This window comes from Pleurodeles waltl, chromosome 3_1, assembly GCF_031143425.1.
Source record: "Pleurodeles waltl isolate 20211129_DDA chromosome 3_1, aPleWal1.hap1.20221129, whole genome shotgun sequence".
NCBI lineage: Eukaryota > Metazoa > Chordata > Amphibia > Caudata > Salamandridae > Pleurodeles > Pleurodeles waltl.
This window is the reverse complement of record NC_090440.1, coordinates 1,153,506,616-1,153,525,661: the sequence shown is the minus strand read 5'-3', so window position 1 is coordinate 1,153,525,661 and position 19,046 is coordinate 1,153,506,616. Positions and strand designations below refer to the sequence as shown.

The following is a 19,046-nucleotide window of genomic DNA, read 5'->3' as shown; positions in this document are numbered from 1 at the left end:
CTGTTTAAATGCCACCGCTGGCAGCCTTATCTCCGCGCTCGGGACTTTCATGTCTCAACGCATTTCACCTCAGCGGGTTGACGGCCTCCTCTCTCCCAGCGTCCCTCGGCTCTCTCGTGCTACTTTAGAAGACTGCAGCTTCACTACGCCTCGGCCGGGCTCCGGCTGTTTAGTAGTCACAGAAGTGAAAACATTCCTTGAAACTTCAACGTGAGCTGCTTTTCTGCAGCCCACAAGCGCGGCTCGGCCAAACGGCCATCGGGGTGCTCGGGACAATAAACACGTTGAAACACCAGGAGGGCACAGGTAGGTTTTCATGCAAATTGTACTAGGAGGCCCAACTTCTCACTGGGACGTCACAGATATTGGCAAGCAATACTATTCACAAAATATGTTTGAAAGGTATCCCTATCGATCTATCTTACAAAAAAGAAAAACAAAAACAAAAAAATACATGGGAAGGGTTATTAGTCCTCTCAAAAAATCTATGTTTGAAAAATCATAGTTTGAGGGTAGGAGGTTACCCGTTAATTTTTTTTAATATAAGATGACATACACCCCTGCTGCGAAGAGCATAGCAACTCCTGTTTTTTCTGCTGACACCCCCAAACCATTCTAAGATCGTGAGCGCTCCCATGTGTGTGTGTGTGTTTGGGGGGTCCAGCCTCAGGGTTCATGTAGTTTTAATGCCGCTCATGTTGCTCTTTCAGGGCCACAGCCAATATTTTGTCTATGGTCAAGACCTATTGGTTGTGCCAATACTTGTTTCAGAACTGATTAAGGGCATATCCCACTCCGCACACAGGGTACAGCTTACAACCACCCCCTGTGTAACAATTCCTGTATGTAGTGACTTGGACCCTGCTTGCATACCCCCGAACCAACAATTTGGATGGAGTGAGTATTAACTTGAGGCACAAACCCTTTATCTTGTTCCTCTCTAATATGGTCCAGGCAACACACACCTTCATCTACATGGGCCACCCCCTGTAAAAACGAAGCAACACCTGATTTCCAAATACACAGATGATGAGTTTGCAACATTGCACTGCACATTATAGTAAAGGCCACACAAATGCTGGCTGTAGGGGTGTTACACAGTCACCCTCACACTATCAAGAACAGTTTCCTACTGCCCATCATTGTTTAGTGCTTGCATGTAGACAACTTTAGCTGTCTGTTGTTGAAAGATCTCTTCTGTACAATACCCACACTTACAGTGCGCCTTGGGTCAGCTTACTGATTAACATTGGTTGACTTTCTTGACCCTTATCTGTAGCATAGCTTCTTTAATATTCTTTCGATTGGACGACTTGTATCCTTTCACTGCTTACATTAATTGAACTTCTTTTTAGGTTTTGCTTTCAGCACTTCAAGAAAGTGCATGTGTTTTCTTGCCCTCTCCCCCCCTCCCCTGCCAATATGTGCTACATCCCACTTCACATCTCTGCTCCTGCAGTTTGCTACAGTTCCGCTACTTTCTTTAAATGTGCTTATGCACAATTTTTTAAAGTTTACTGCTCAAATATGGTGTCCACCCTGTTGGAGCGGTACATTAAAAAAGTAATTATGGGTCGATGCGTTGTGATATGTGTGTGTGCATGTGTGGTGAGGCACGCACGTGCATAAGCGTTCACTCTGCGGACGGATATGTTTTGTGTTTTTCTGACAATGCTGTTCAGCATTGGCAACATATATTCTGTGTCTTTTTACTATAGGTACGGGCACACTTCCAGTAACTACCTGAATTTCAGAAAAAAATGCAAAATAGGTGTTTCTTACATACAAAACCTATTGGGGTAAAGGTTTTACGTGGAGTAAGTTTATGGTTCAGGGGACCACTGACAGCACTCATTGAAGCGTTAAAAAATCCATGTTTCCTTTAAGAAAATCGTGCATGCTGCGTTTAAAAAAAAATGTTTACTATATTTAAAATAAGTCAGAGACGGCGCAGTCCATTGATGACTGCAGGCCACCTCTCTTGCGATTTTGACTAATTGGAGAGAGTCACAATTGTAATATTAATAATTAGGTAGGTGGAACTGCGACACATACCAACTCCTTGTTTTGTGACGGTACCTCTGTGTACATATGAAAAGATTATTCACAAACTGTGGCCAGAAAAAAAGTAAACCGGACCCCAAATTCACATACAGACTCTTGCCTCTGAGTGGTTGGCAGAAACGGGGCAGAGTCATACATCAAAGTCTCTTGACAAGCGCCTGACACTGTCCCATCTCTCCCGGCTTTACGAAGTCAGAAAACAGGCAGAAACCGCGCCTTCTTTTTAAGCCATCCCTCCTCTGGAGATCTTTCCTCAAGCTCTCTCCTTTGCTGTGGTGAGAACATTTCCCATCAAGCACCGCCGATCTGCCTCATCGCAGTCACTGCAATGAAAGGTGGGCTCTGGCCTCCATCCAGACAGCGGCTGCTGGGGGTACCTAGTGCCTTCAGGTGCCACCGAGCGCAGCGCACGCGCCGTTATTTATTTCCCCCCCATTACATTGGAATTACCTGCAGTGAGTCTGTCTGCTCGGAGTTAATGGAACGCTAATGGCAGTAATGAGCCATTGACGGTCCGAGGAAGAGATATGGAGGCTGTTTTCTGTCTTGCAGATTATTTATCAGCCGCAGAATGAGGCGGATAACAACTTCTGGACTTGCTTATCCGTCTCGTCTGCGTGTCTCTGCTTCGCTCCACCCCCGCCTCCCCCCTCTGGCTCTCGGTGTCTGCAGCTCCTGTTCGCCTGCCTTCGCCAGGCTGCTTCTTTCTCTCACACTCTGTCAGTGTGTGTCCTCTCTGTGTCTTCGCCTCACTCTGTACCTCTCTTTCTCTACCTCAGTACATTTCCTTCCTTTCTTCCTTCCCACTGTCTGTATCTATTGTCTGTATTTCTCTATCCCTCTGTAGTTTTGCACCTTTATGCTTTTTCTGGTTTTTCATTCTCTTCATTACTTTTTAATCTATACAGCTCTTGGCACTAATATTTTTATATTTGTTTCATATAGCACCTCCAAGCTTATAGCGCCAAGTGAAGGCACTCTTAGAATCCACCCCAACATTCAGATATACCTTGGTTCAGGTACCAGCGCAGGTCAAGGCACCTCCAGCTTTTTCTGAGTACTGAGCATCGCATTCTATGTATTTTTGCACAATTAAGTGCTTTCATTGCTCTCTTGGCAGTCTGCGTTTTCCCTGGGCTATAAGGCCGAGTCCAGGTTATTACAAAGTAGAAGGCCTTTCAACAAGAAGGACCTCCTTTGTCTTTTAATTAAAGGTCATATCGCTGCCTTATTGAAGTTGTGTACATTTTCAAAGTGTTTTTAACCTCCACGATGATCCATGGAAAACTTGGCAACTTCCTAAAGGATGGTCAGGTCGTTCGGTTTTCCCTTCCATGTAAAAAGTGGGAAATTCGTGAAATTGTATTGAGCACCTATCTTCATTTTAACATCTACACAAAGGTTCTCATAATATATACTTTTTATATAAGTTAATGTTCTTTACTACTGTAATACCACTGTAAATGAGAAATACGTCTATATGGTGACCTTTAATAATACAAATCTGTGAACTTTTGCCATAGGACAAAAAACACTTGCAGAAATTAATTATGCAGAGGAAGCTTCTAGGCATATTTCCCACATTTTTCTGCTTATTTTGGTTAAATAAGATTAATATTTTAATTTCTATACAATGAAAACTATCTCGCATTCCTGAAAAAAACTTTGCTTAGGAGAATGTAAACCGAGAACCTTTGCAAACAGCGAAGCATAAAATCATGCATTGTGTAAAATTTCAAAGGCTTAACAATTCTCCCAGATCCTGGACCCTTGTTTACCATCAGAGTTTAACCTTCCTGAAGAAAAGGTGAAAATCTTGAAGTTTAGGCTCCTTGCAACCCCAAATGAGCCCATCCATGCTGCTAATGCAAATCTCCATGCGAGACCTGCACTGCGCGTCAACAGTGACTTCCAGTGACAACTGGCAACGCAAGGCCCACACTTCGTGCCACAGCAACAACAATCTGTGACAACCACCAATGTGAAGCTACAGCATTGACCATCTGCATCGCTTGACCGTCTCTTTGTGTTACAGCCATGACTGCCAGTGAAGCCCAGCCATGACTGTCCATGATGCCGAGCCTCCTTCTCATGGCCTTCCCCACTGTGAAGTTTTCTCTTAGTGCCAGGCTTTGAAAGTAATTTTTCAGCTCGACTAATCTGGTCCCTTTATTCGACCCACATGGTTCTACCACATTCTGCCTTAACTTTTGACTTCCCCCCCTGTCTAGTGCAGTGGTTCTCAAACTTTTGACTTGTGTGGACCCTCACTTTACCATTATTGTTACCCGGGACACACACTGAATCATTTTTGGAATCTGGGGATCCCCCACTGAGTCATCACTGTAAGCCGGGGACCCCGGGCTAAACATTGAAGATGATTTGAACCACAAAACATACAGAAACAAGCATTCCATCAAACACATACATAAATGATAACACAGTTTTAATTTCATTTGCAAACAAATATAAACAAAAAAATGAACATTTTAAATGGAAGGTTGAAGTTTTTCTAAATTCAGTTTAAGACACACATTGTCCATACTATATCCTATATGATGCACTGCACTTCTCCAATAAATCAATCGGAGGATACCAATTTAAATTTTAGCAGCCAAGTTCAAATTCCTTTACTTTTACAGTATGTTAAAACATTTTCAATTGTACATTTTGCCACCCTATTTACAAATACTTCATTAATTTGCTAATATTATTCAGTTTTCTAAGAAGTTACGGACACCCTGATGAGGTTTTGTGGACCCCTGAGGGTCCCTGGACCACAGGTTGGGAACCACTGGCGAGTGTGATCAGATGGGTGTGTGCTTTTATGAGCTATTTTCACTAAACATTTTAAAAAACTGAATATCTCCGGTTCTACAGATTGAATTATTGTTCTTCAGCGGTCATTTTATTTATTTAAATTTACTCCCATGTTTCTAAATTAATGTGGGGTTTTTCTTTTGTTGTGTTTTCAATGCATTACTGTTTGTGTGCTGCAAATATACTTTACACATTACGCAGTTCTGTGGCTGCTGCTCTTTTGCATATTTATGGATTTGCTGCATTTACCACATAATCCACCATCTGCTGCATAATCTGAAGATTTTAACAAAAGAAATTTGGGGTAGGAGCTCAAACAGATCAAAAGTTACAAAAACATGGCAACATGGGTTTGGGGGCAGGAGAAGGCCTCTGCAAAGGTTAATTGGTCATCTTGTAATTTCCTTTTCTGTATTTGGTTGTTAAAGTGGTGCTAATGAGATGAGCTCTTTTCCCAGACAGGATTTCTATGTGTAAAAAATAATGAAATAATAAAGCAATAGTAACAAAAATGTGCCCCATCATACTGTATAATTTGTCTTTCCTTGATGCATAATTTAGCCAAAGCTGATGCATAATTTGGTGCTGCCCTGACACATAATTCCAGTGGCCAGGTTAATCCTGATTGCTTCTGTGCCAAGCTACCCAAGGGTTAAGCACAGGTTTAATTTTGTGAATTTTGTGGTTCCACCTCACAAGGACTATGGTTGCCTCCGTCCCCCTCAACCAATAGCCCAATTATTTTTAAATGTGATTAAAAAGTTGCATTTAATTTAGTGCCTCATTGTCTATGTTTTCTATGAAAGTAAACAGTGCCTTTTAAAACATGCTGTCCACCCTCAGGCTATGTGAAATCGCGGACCTACTTCTAAATTTGTGAAATGTCCCTGTCCTTGTTATTCAAAATCTAGTCAACCTATTCAAGGGCCACAGTCCATGGCAAGGGCTTCACTGGCAGTGGATAACACAATACTCTGACTAATAGATAACATTTGAACTTCAGGCAGTGGCAGTGCTTTAAAAGGAAATATACCTTAGAATACCTTGCAAAGTATTAAGAATACCTGTTTGCTCATGAGAAGTGCCAGCACTCTCACACTAAATGTATTGAACCTGTGCTGAGAAGCTTAGGTACTCTCCCCTTCAAATTAAAGAAGTGCAGGTACTCAGTACTGGACAGTACCTGCCTAGGTAAAGCACTGGGCAGTGGCATCAAAAGGGATTTAAAGCTAAACTTACAGCCCTTAGGGAAATTGATACAGATTGTATTATAAGACAATATGTATAAATGGTAACACTAACACCACCTAATTATGCTCATAAATCTAAAATATCAATTTAAGCAGTAGCCAGGACATCTCAGCTATGCTCCACAAAGGAGGGTGGTTCGGACATACAGACTAGCAAAAACCTGACATAATCAGAGATGACACAGAGGTTGGAACTCTACATCCACATTTATTTCGTGTAACTGCTCCCTGATCGAAATTCCATTTTTATTATAGTACCTACAAGATATTTTGTTCATCATATATGCAAGCAGAATCACGCTAGCAGAAGTGAACATCTTCAAGGAGTCCACACATCACAAGATGTTATTGCATTCTAGGCTGAAGATGAAGAAGAACAAAAAAAAAAAAAAGAAGCAAACCTTCTCCATACATGTGCCCACAATATATAACAGTACCTCCCCACACTCCAGGCCTTTCCATTGGGCCTGAGGTACAAAAACGATTTTAAGAGACATCTCTTAAAGTAGAAGCAAACAACGCTTGATGATTAAGACCTACTTCCCACATTCACCCAGCCTCCAGGCTATGCACACAACCTTAATCATCTCCTGCCTTCATTCATGAAGCCCTGTCCCAATATGCGGATGTAAGTTCATTGTGAAATAATAATTACACATACAGACACTTGTCAAAGGCCCAACTTGCCTAACTAAATGCTGCCAAAATCTTTTCACCTAACAACCGCTATCCATTAATATGTTTGAATACAAGCTGCCTCCACATCAAAGTTCAAATTACTTCGAATCATCTGTAAGCTAAAGTGACCTTAAAAAGCAGCTTTCACAACTTTGTATTCTGATCTTGCCAGACCGATCTCCATCAGCCATAAATTACACCATATTTAAATTCTTTAACAATATTACGCTGTCTTCTGTCTTCCTACATCATAACTTTAATATTTGTTTTCAGTAATTTTGTCAGCTTCTGTCTTCTATTCTCGCTGTCGTTTCTTGTTATGTTTTATGGATTCTCGTGCTTTGTTAGCTCTATCTGTCGTCTGTTCCGTCTTTTACCTACTGGTCTCCTGCTCCCTGGGGCCTGTAATTTCTGCTGCCGGATTTCATTGTCTCTCTCTCGCTCTCTCCTTCTTTCTTTCACACTCTCTCCCAGTTTCCTAGTCACCAATTCTGTTGTCGGTAATCTTTCTCCTATTGTTTCTTTTAAGTCTCTCTCTCTCTGGCAACTGCTCTCGGTCACCTGCTCACATTGCTGCCTGTTTTCATTTTCACCTGCTTCCTATAGGCTTCTCTCACTTGCGCTTTGTCATGTGCTGTCACCCCAGCTGGTCATCTGCCAAATGTTGCTTGTTCCATGCTGCTAGCACTCACCTGTTCTTTGTTTCTATTCTATCACCTACTGCCTGTCATTTGCTTTGCCTCTCCCTAATGTACTGACCCTCTTCGGCTTTCCTTGTTAATTGCCTCTGTACAATGCATTTTCCCTTCCAGGCACATTTTCTGTCATAAAGTTTTACCACACTTCTGCCGTATGTTATTGTACCACTATTTCTTGATTAGGGGTGTTCAGAACTCATGGAATTTCACTCTGCGGAATTCCACAGCAAGTGAGAGGGCAGAAATCAACATTGTGCGCTGCTCACGCTGATATTGCTGGGATCTCATTTCGTGCTGAAAATCAGCCTGAATGACACCACCCGGCACTCCAGATGGCACTGCTGATCAAGTTGGTTTTGCTGCAGCTCGAGTAGATTGCGTACTCGAGAGGAAGCTTTCTCACATCAAAAAGTGACCACCCTTGTTAAAAATATATCTCTGGGTGCCCTCCTAGTGCCCACAAATTGCACACCAGAATGTCAATTCTTAGTCACCAACTTACTGTTGGCGAGCTGCATGGGAGAAATAACTTCACTACACAGCTATTGGCTAAATTTAGCCAGAACTCTGCATTACAACCACAATGCAGAGTGGTCAAAATTATGCCAACTCCACCAGCTGAGCGGAATTTATCACCCACCCTTAGTAAAAAGGGTAACAGATGTCTGGCTGGAAGTGTCTTGATATCTTCCTTGCCCTCCCCTTTTTTACAGCAGTGATTCATCCATAGGGGCAAACCAGCATTGCCCATCCATCAAGGAGCTAGAACACAATGACTGATAGTTACACTGTTTTGTTTCTTAAGTTTTTAATTCTCATGTGTCCACTCAAAACATTTATAAAATCTTATGAGAGAGAGCCTCACTTATAGTTGTGTAGTAAAGGAGGCATGGTCCTCCTCTTGTAATGACTATAGAGAACAGGGCTACTGTGAATTAAAGTGCACATGTTGGGTTGGAACAAGCTCAAACTGACATGCGCACTTAGAGACCTCTGATCTGGCCACAGCAGAGAGCCTGGGGGACTGAGACAGCAGGTCTCTGAGCTCCGATGGTGTGCTGAGATGCCCTGTTCAAGCCAATTCCAATGTTGCTCTCATTCACTTTAACAAAGTCTTATACTCTTTAAAGAGCAATGCTGGGTTTGGCGGGGCCGGGCCAACACAAAGCAAACTCAACTGCACTGAATGGTGTGCAGTGGAATAGCATGTGGCCTGGGATTCTGAGAAGGGGCAGCTCATCAGCATGTCCGGGTGAGAGTAGCGCTGAGTGGGCACTGCAGGAATCTTGGGTGAGTACCAGTGCAGAAGATGACTGAAAGTGCATGAAGCCTTTTACGAATCTTAACTAGATAAATGTTAAAAATTATGAAAAGGCTAAGGTGTTGAGCTGCTGTGCAAGAAACAATAATTTAGGTCACTTTGAAATCATGTACTGTTTAGCCATCTGTACTGAAGCATCAATTGTGACCTGCAGTAAGTACAGTTGCGTCCATGTCTGTGGCAAGGAGACCTCATTTAACATTTAATCCATCCAGGTTTGTACATAGGACCACCCAGGACCACTCCGCATTCCAGAGACTTCTCAAGACCTGGCGCTTCGAGCAGCAGTAACCCCTTCCCCCTAGCGCCTTGAGACCCGCACGGGTGAGTAGCGCGCTTTATAAATGTTAATGATTTGATATGATTACATCACCACAGGGTAAACGTGAAGTGGCAAAACACAATTCACAAACTTGGAGTGATATTTATTTCCACAATAACTTCATTGAGCTCCTAAAAAAGTTGAAATGAGGGTTTCTGCGTTCAATGTAATACTCAAGAACTCTCCTTTAGACATCTGGAGTTTTGAACTACAGTTTGTATCTGAGAATCTATTTTATGTTACATAAAAACATTTACACTTGATTTTTTGCTGTCCACCGTTCTTATTTGTTGATGGATGACAGGGTCTTGCCATTTTCTTCATCTGCCAGGTAGAAATATCCACAGCTTGTTAATTTCAGATTTTTTTAAATAATTGAGCCTCCTTGTTTTTGTTAAGGTAGTTGATTGGGTTACTGCTCATTTTGCAATGCCTTTTGTTTAGAGATCCAGAATTGTAAGAATTGATCTCACTCACCACAGGTCATTCAAGACAGTAATTTGTGCCCCACCACTTCAAAATGTCACCAGCCGCCACTGTTTCTTTTCATTGCACACCTCATATTCTGCCCTTTCTGCTTCACCCCTCCAAACAGAAGGAGAATTCTCTACCACAGACCTGCAGATCTGTTCCGCGTGCGACAGCAGCCAGCCCAGCAGTCCAGCGCCACATAAATCAGGGCCGAGGTGATTGTTACTGTCCAAAGCGAAATTGAAGGCACACAAATGCTGCTGATTGTCACCTCGCTGATGATGAAAGATTACCGGAGCAGGCCTCTAGCTTCAGCCAGCCCTGCTGAACCAGCCTGCCAAAGCCTGTCCTCTCATAACTGCACTCTGGGCATGTTCGCTTCATTGGTTCACTATAAATCAGATTATCTCCTGGAAGTGAGGGGACTTGGAAATTGTGCCCGGTCACATCGCAGTTTAGGAAATTCAAACTACTGTCACCGATAAGTTCTTTTCTGTCTACTCATTTTTTGGACTCGATAAAAGGTGTAAAGCTAGTGTTGCTTTTCTTGTGAGCTTTTTTATTTAATAGTAAAAGCTTCCAACAAACGAGTGGGGTACTTGAAACACCAGTGCTGCTTATTACAGGCCAGGACTAATGCTTTGCTCTTAAGTACTTTATTTTTAGGTCTGGCATGAGCCACTACTTTACTTTTACTAAAATTGTAACAATAATATACTTATAGGGGCTTAGAGCCAGCCTCTTTGTCCTTCAGTTTAAAATGTTGGTACACAGTACTTGCGAGCCGACCCCTACAGCATGTGCATTTGTAAGAATGGTATTTCTCACCAGGCGCTATCGTGTACAGGCCAATGTATGAAACTAACGTCTTTGAATTAACGTAAAATATTTCTAATATCTAGACCTTGGCACTGTTACTTACACAAATGACCAGGTTTGCATGATTTGCATTGAAATCCTTGAATTAGATTTTTTTTGCTACACATTTTTATTAACATTAATGTGCAAAAGGCCACATAAAGCTTCTTAAAGATTCAGCTAATCTACTGAACATACAATGCTACAGGCATTGAACCTGAAGACTCTACAGCAGGACTGAGCTGGGAATAACACAATTGAACCATCTCTAGTGCAGCGCTTTACCCTTGCATTCAGAGCAATATTTGTGTTTGCGACTTCGCTTTCTGTGAGATGATGTTAGAGCCTCCTTGAGATGAACTGGTAGTTGTGGTAAACAAGAGGATCAAAAGACTACACTCCGATACTGTTTTGAAGGCTAACTTTGCTTTTCTCAATGGATACTGGGAAGGGGCAGGAGTGAGAACCTTTTGTAGGCGCTCACTAGACCTCAAGGGTGCTTTCGACTATGGGCTTGACTGGTTACTGAGTCACAAACATGACGGATATCCCTTCCACCATATTGCAATCCCCATAGGCCATAAAGGGATCATAATACAGTAGACAGGATATCCATCACGTTTGTGAAGGATTAACCCCCTCCGCCAAACTCTCAATCAGATCCTAGTTCATTTTCTGATCAGCAAGATGTAGCAAGAAGGACCAGCACTGTCCATTCTGTGCCCACCATGCAATCTTCACCTTGTAAACCACTAAGGATGGCAGGCAATACTCTCATTTGAAAAAAAGTGTTCCCATGTCCATAGACTCAAGATCAAGCATGTTTAATTTAAACCTGTAATATCAGCATGGTGAATCAGCATGTATAAACCATTTTAAGTGAAGTTTTCATACGACCACCAACTAAAATGAATTCTTTGAGCACACTTAGACCCTTTATAGTTAAGCCCTCTCTTGTCAATATTGGTGTGCTGATAGCCTTTAGGGTGAACATTTTAAAGAATCATGTGGTGATCATTTTCCTTAAGCCTACTGTTTACTGTTTCAAAGTGCTCACTGCAGTGGTTCTGAAATTGTTATCCAAAAGAAATTAAATTTTATTGCTGATTTTGGACATTTTGCATATATTTAATATATGTAGCCAAATAGTTTGACAGATTAAAGTCCCTCAGATATCTATTTGCCCGACACTTTTGCCAAATAAAATGTTTTCCAAACTTTTTTGTTGCTATTGGTTATTATAGTTACCTACATTTTTAGTAAATTCAGTTGGGCAGCTGTTTTGATGTCCTTTTTACTGGAGTCAAGCAGCCAACCAAAAAGTTAAAAGTAGGCCTTCAGCCTCAGTCAGTGTTACTCAAAGGGGAGAGAATTGTATTTTTAAGAAATCATTATGGTATGCTCCTGTGAAGCTGATATGACCAGGGAGTTATGGGACGGTGACCTTGACTTTAAGTTTCTTTGATAACTGTCTCTGCTTAGCATGCAACATTAACAATACCATAGCTTCTGACCATTCACTTGTTTTATAAATCCTAAAAGACTAACAATTTAATATTTCAAAAACCAACAAAGAGATAATTTCGCAGTAGCATACATTTAGAAATAGCTGTCTGTAAAAAGTTGAGATTTGATTGGCATAGTCTTCATAAAATGGTGTGAAAATGTCTCTATAGGCAACTATAGGAATAAAACGAAAAAAGAAACTATGGAGTAAAATTCCTCAAAGAAGGCTTTACTGATTTGTAGCAGAAAACTAGTAAGTTAAGCCTTGGGTTTTTTCACTTTCTTTGTTGACCTGAACCTGTGCAAATCAACTTTTTACTAAAATATTCTGTGGCAGAAACATATTGGCAGGACAGTTTTTCAAGAGGCCACTTTTCCAGTTTCATAAAGTGTACAAATATGATTTAAGGCAATAATGCGTACAGCGTATCTACTGGCTCTTCAATCGATATTAGCCATGTGCAAATGTTTGTAATGTTTGCAAAATCTTAGATAATTTCCAATTTGAATTTACTTGAAAAGAGCAAATCTTCACCTTTTTACATAATGCGAAATTTCACGATTTTGCTCACAAGTGACTAGTATGAGTTGAAAATATAATTTCTACTTGAATAAGACACTTGCTCCTCAAACTAGTCTCTTGGCGGTGTCTTGCATGACATTTCTTCAGGAGGTACAGTCTCGCGGAGAAAACTTACTCAAGGCACAAGGGACATGTATTTTACATAAATTTGTGAAAATTAACGAAAACAAATTATCACGTTCTCCCTCTTTCTAATCAGTATCTAAAGAAAAATAAAATATGATTTGTCTAGACACTAAAATGAAGTGAAATGATGACTCCTTTTGTGATTATTACCTCTAGTTCTTGGTCTAGCAAGAAAGCTTTTGTATGGGGAAAATGACTTATTACTGCTAGCAAGTCAGGAGGGGCTGCTCATGAAAATCTACACCGTAGAGTGGTAGAGCCTGTAGGACCCAGGGCCCATATTTATATGTTTTTGCACCACATTTGCGTCATTTCTGTTACACAAAAGAGGCACAAATTTACAAATTACATTTTATTTTGTAAATTTGCTCCAATTTTGCATCAACAAGTGATGCAAATGTGGCGCAAAAAAATTATAAATAATGGCCTAGGTATCTGAAGAGATTCTATGAGAGCGTTAGGGGAATGCCATGTTCTGGAAACCCTTGGAAAGAGCAGCACTGGATGGAACATGAGGGGGTAGCCACCTTGATTGTGGAGAAAAGGACAAAGAATGAAGCTAGTGTAGTAAAATGAGGGACATTTTGGAGAACGACTTCATGAACTTGCCCCCAAAGAGAAGGCTGTTAGTTTTATCCACAAAAACATGTGTAAATAAGTAAGTAAGTAGTCTCAGTATCCTGGTGATTGAGCATAGATTTCATGTGCTTTGAAGCATGGGGTATGAGTATTTCCTATCAAACAGAACAAGGGTGTGAAGCAAGGCGTTAAGGTCTGCTTCATCAAGGGCAGTGACTGCTTATTTAAAGAATCATGGAGGTGACCTAGACAACCAGTAGAGAATGTGATGCTGGCACTACTTATGGGCTCTAACAGTACATTTTTAGGGTTTCCCCTCGAAAGACTCATAGAATTAGAGTAGGTTGAGATTTAGATTTGTTTTTAGAAGGTACATTCTGGCAACGGTAGCCAGAGTTGGGATTTACAACAGTCACATTCTATCCTTGGTGCATTATCAATATTCACCATAGCTACAATAATTGGCATGCTCTTTTGGTAAAGTGCCTAAAGGAGAGGATCTAGAAGAACCCTGAAGAAGATGCACCCAGTTGCGGGAAAGTTCAGATGCAAAAATTCCCTGGCTCTGAGAAGTTCCGTGGATTGACAATAGGCCCTGGTACCATGAGAAGAGGTTATTGTAGTGGAATTCGTTTGATAGTCCCTTTTCAGACATCCTAGGGATAACGGCCAGCTGCACAACAACATGTCAATGCAGGAAATTGTTCTGACTTGAAACAGGAGCATGGCATTAATATGAATAAGTATGTGGTCTTTCGATTCCTTTTTGACATGAGGAAGTAGGGGATTGGAAACAAATTAAAGAGGGGGGAAAAGGTGTAGACATGGGCACATGACCTCCTAAATTATCTATATCACTCTGTAGTGTAAGAAAACATTTTTTCTTTCATTTCAGCCAGAGTGCTGAAAAAATGGCCTCCAGCACCTTTGCCACATTTTATTTGTACCCCCCTTTTCCCTTAAGGCTTATCTCAGTTAACACCATGGAACAGAGAAAAGGAGGAAATTGAGATGGATAGTTAATGAAGTATGTTTGGAGGGTCTTTGGTTACCTGGGTGACTAATATCCAAACACAAATGTGTGTCAGTGAGTGTTTTAAAGGGTCTTGTTGAAGAACGCACATTCAGCAGATGAACATGCATGTATATTGCCAGTCAGAGCCACTGTAGGGCATAGATAAAGTGGGTAATTTATGATGGTCCTCATCTTATAGGCGGCCCCAGTAATGTGACCACAATGTATAAAAATCAGATTCTATTTTTGTTTGACAGTTGTCCATACCCAAACTCTACCCTCATACTTTTAGGAAAATATTTGGATTGTAGAATGTTTTTTCTCTTTCTCTCTCCTTACTGCACCTCAGCTGTTTTATCTCCCTCCTCTACCTTTGGCCCTCTCTTTCTACTTATCTGTACATCTCAGTGTATCCACATTCCTTTATCTCAAATCTCTCAACCCAACATCTTTACCTCACCACACCTCCCTCTCTCTCTCACACAGCTCACCTCTCTACTTCTCCCTCACTGTGTTTACCTCCATAGCTCTCCCTCAAATGTCTCTCTACCTCAGACCTACTTCTCCACCACACTACTGTTTCCATTTCACTTCTTTGTGTCTCTTCTCAATCTGCTTCACGTCTCTCTTAAAGTAACTTTTGCCCCTCTCAGCACTCTCTCCATCTCATCGCTGTCTTTCTCACCTCTACCTTATTTCTCTCTCAACCTCACATCCACGCTCACTACTTTACCTCTCTCTGTCCCACCTCACTTGTTCTCTCACTAGCTAACTTCTCAGTTTACCTCACCATTTGTTTGCTATCTCATCCCTCCACCACCCTTAGTTCCCTTTCTATGTCTGTTTCTACCACCTCGTCTCTCTCATTACCTTACTTCTTTCTACCTCTGTTTTTCTTTCCTCTCTCATCGTTCTCCGTATCTTCTTCACAGCACTTGTCCTACCTAATTTCTCTACCTCCATAATAATCTCTCTCTTTCTCTTCTATCCCTCTGTGTCCATCTATTTCACCTCTTCTTGACTTCTACCATTCAACCATTTCTCACAACTTTACTCTCTTCTTCACTAATCTCTTGACCTGACCTACCTTTCTATACCCCTTTATTTTGCTTCTCCATCAATCCTACGATTCTCTCTAACTTGCATCTGTCTATACTTCTTCAACTCACTTCTCTGCCTCTCTACCTCTATCTCTTTCTACCTCTCTTTACCATACCTCTGTCACTCTACAGCACCCCCTCACTCCAGTTAATTTTCCTTATCTATAGCTTTCTGCGCCTCATTCAAAAACTTTGCCTATCTTTCTACCTCTTTCTTTACCAATCACTTCCTCTTTCTAGCTTTCTGTATCTTTCTTTCTTGCTTCATCACATTTCTCTCTTTACTTATGTCACTCCCGCACTCATCTCTTTCTCGATTTCTTTTCTCTACAGGACCTCCCTCACTGTACTTGCTATGTTTCTACTCTTGTGCTTTATTCTCACCACTCTGTTTTCTTTTACTCAACACGTTGGAGGTCACTTCCTACCCAGGGAAGTGTAAATATAGAAAGGGGATAGAAGGGGCAAGGGCGGGGAAGAAAATTTAGGAGCAAATTAACCTATTTCACAAAATGGAATAGTGAAAGTCCTAGAAGCAGTGCTTTGATTGTTCATTGTTACAGTGAGAATGCCATTTGTGAATGGGGGTTAACTTGGGATTTTGAGTATCCACCAAATAAAGCTAGATTTCCAAGGGCTATAGGACTGTTATGTTTATATTATGCACTAGTCCACTAAACCGCCACTTGAATTGAATCACTCTTTCTACAATGGAATAAGCAGTCTGGTGAGACACAGAATTCCATATAAAAAAGTTGCAAGACAAAACAGATCTATATTCAAAAGCAAAAGGCTTTCTCAATGGTTGCTGTTTTTATTTTGGTACTGTCTAGGTGGAAGACACATGGAGCTTGAACTTTCAGTTGTTTTTGCATATCCCCAGTTCTGAAAGTTTAACATATTAATTCAATATAATTAGGCAACATAGGTGCATGAATGAGCTTAAAATCTAAAAACAGGTACTAGAAACTCAATGTTCTCTTGGACAGAGGAACCAAAAAACATTTGGCCCAACGGCCTGAATGTCCTTTAGATGGCGCACTGGTGCCAGTGAGTATGCAGTATGCTCACTGAGGGTACTGTCATAACACAGGCTTTAGAAGTGCAGCTGAAATACAAAGATCAGATAGCAAGTGCTAAGAAATGAAAACAGCACTCAGACAAAAGGAAGAGCATTGAGGGCAATTTGGGGTTGAAGATTTTCAGCCAGAACCATGGGTAGTGCAGAAGAGTGCATGAATCATACAAAGAAGGAAATGTAGCAAAATATAGGACAACATGTGAAAAGTGGAGTGGCCCAAAAATATTATTGGGCATTTGGAAGAGCATTTTAAAGTTGATTTTAGTAGAAAGTCAGATTAATTTAATTAATAACATCAAGGAGTGAAAACTAGGTCTAACCAAAAGCCAAATTTAAACATACATTTTCCTTTCTAAACTTTAGATGACCTGTACTTTCTTGGCCTGCTTGATTTGCTAATGCTGACAAATTCTAATAAACTTTAATCCATTAAAATGTTTCTATTGTAACTGTTTCATGGCCTATGCATGACACATACCTCCTAAACTAACAAAGAAAATAATATTATTTTATTCTCCTCTGCTGCCTGACCTGCTTTGGAATTCCAAACCTTGCTAAACTAATCTGAAACTTGCTTCTTTGTGAATAGGCTTTAGTGTGGAAATGTGTGATAAAACCATGACGTAAATTCATTGCTGCAAAACATTTACACAAATGTCCCTTTCTTTCAGAGGCCAAAAAGTGTGGGAAAATGCTTGACTATTTTAACTTTTGTAGAATTGTAATAAAATGTTTTTTATAGTATAACTTTCTTTGTTGAAAATTCCCACCCCAGCGGACACTGATCTTGTTATTCTAATTTCAGATTATTTGATTGGATGTCTAATATCTAAGATTAAGAAATGTAACAACATGTGCCTCTTTTTCACAGAGAAAGAGCAGCAAACAATAGCTTGGCATACAGCAACAGTAACAGCAGCATCTTACTGCTACAATTTTGAGACTTGGTGTCAGACTCAGACTCTTTCTCTGAGCTCTTGACATAGACAGATTTTCTTTCTGCCTAGACTATTCTCTATCAGAATAGTGTTACAGTATTTTTTTTAGTACTTAGCTTTTTAGACTAGACTGCTTCTTAAATCTGCTTTTTCTGATATTCAATGAGTAAAAGTTTTACTTTTACTGATTTAGAATACTTGAATTTGGATAAATTGCGGGATAGGTTTTATGCAATGTTCTGTAATCTTTAATTGACTAATAACATTTTTTTATAACTTAAGATAAAATAAAACTTTAAAACTATAACTACAACTCTCAGTATTGACATCAGAAAGAATATGAAATGTATTGTTCATTGAGAATTGCACCTTGTATCTAATATCCATTACGAAGATCCCCTTTTGGGTATCTAAAAGGTGTGGATTATTTGATAAATTTATGATCCTCACTCATCCGGAACAGAGGGAGAAGAGCAAATTGTCATATTTAAAAAAAAGCATAACAAAGAAAAGCGGTAGGGTTCTCAACTTGGGGTGGTTATGTTTCATTTTTATTACACCCACGCAGACAAACGAAATAAGGAAATTGCAGTCTTTGTGATGTCTGCCAAAATGTTGCACCTTCACTTGTTTTGCACTATGGTGTTGTAAAATGTATTGGCTCTTTCCTGCTCCAGGGCGCGCTGTATGCATGGCATCCTCGATCAGGAGATTGTCTGAGATCAGCAAAGCTTGCAGCACGGCCATCTTGTAAGAAGTGGTGGAGAGCAGAGGACGGTGCAGAAGATGAAAAGTGGGCAAGGGGACGAGTTGCACCAGCAGGTTTGGAACTCTATGCCGGGGCAGGGGAATAGTCAAGACCTAAAACATTTCTACAAGTGGGAAAAGAGCTCAATGCACAGACGAGGACTGCCAACTACCCCACTCCACCCGATACTGTGTATGGTCCTTTGCAGCAGTGTGAAGAGCAGATCAAACTGTTTCTCTTTTTAAGAAGACCAAGCAGGAAAAATGTACAGATTTGCAAATATTAGGATTTTGCGACCTAGCACATCCCTAATCTTGCTGCATGAACATCAACAAAGAGAATATACACCACTTACACATCTGCATTTTATAGTTTTATATGCATAAAAGTCCTTTTTTATGTTTAATAATATCCCTGATTTATTTTTGCGTACATTGCCATTTTCACTCATTTTCAGCAGCACAATTTCACAGAGACCACGGAGCAACACCTGTGCCACAGAGCAGTCGTTCTTATCATTTTGACTTCTGTGGACTCCCACTCAACCATTAATAGTATCTGTGGACCCCCACTTGAATAATTATTGTAATCCTGGGACCCCCACAGACTCATTACTGGAATCTGGGGACTTCGGCCTAAACAATGTTGATAATTTGAACCGCAAAACAATACACAAAAATGAAAAAACTAGCATTTGTCAAACAAATGCACAAATAATTATGTTTTTTTTAAATTCACAAACAAGTATAAACAAAATTAAAATAACATTTTAATGGAAGGCTGGAAATTTTCTAAATTCAATTAAGACCACCCATTGCTCATACCGGGTTATGTTTTATGCAATTGCACTGCTCTCATGAATCAATCCAAGGATTCTAATATTCATTT

At 40.5% G+C, this 19,046-nt stretch overlaps 1 long non-coding RNA gene across 1 annotated transcript; it reads left to right on the top strand.

Moving 5' to 3' along the window:
* The first annotated feature begins 101 nt into the window (after positions 1-101).
* On the top strand, positions 102-18,356 carry LOC138283325 (uncharacterized). The gene is made up of 3 exons (XR_011201189.1): positions 102-306; positions 9,047-9,155; positions 18,088-18,356. It is a non-coding gene; the product is annotated as an uncharacterized lncRNA (long non-coding RNA).
* Positions 18,357-19,046: the final 690 nt, after the last annotated feature.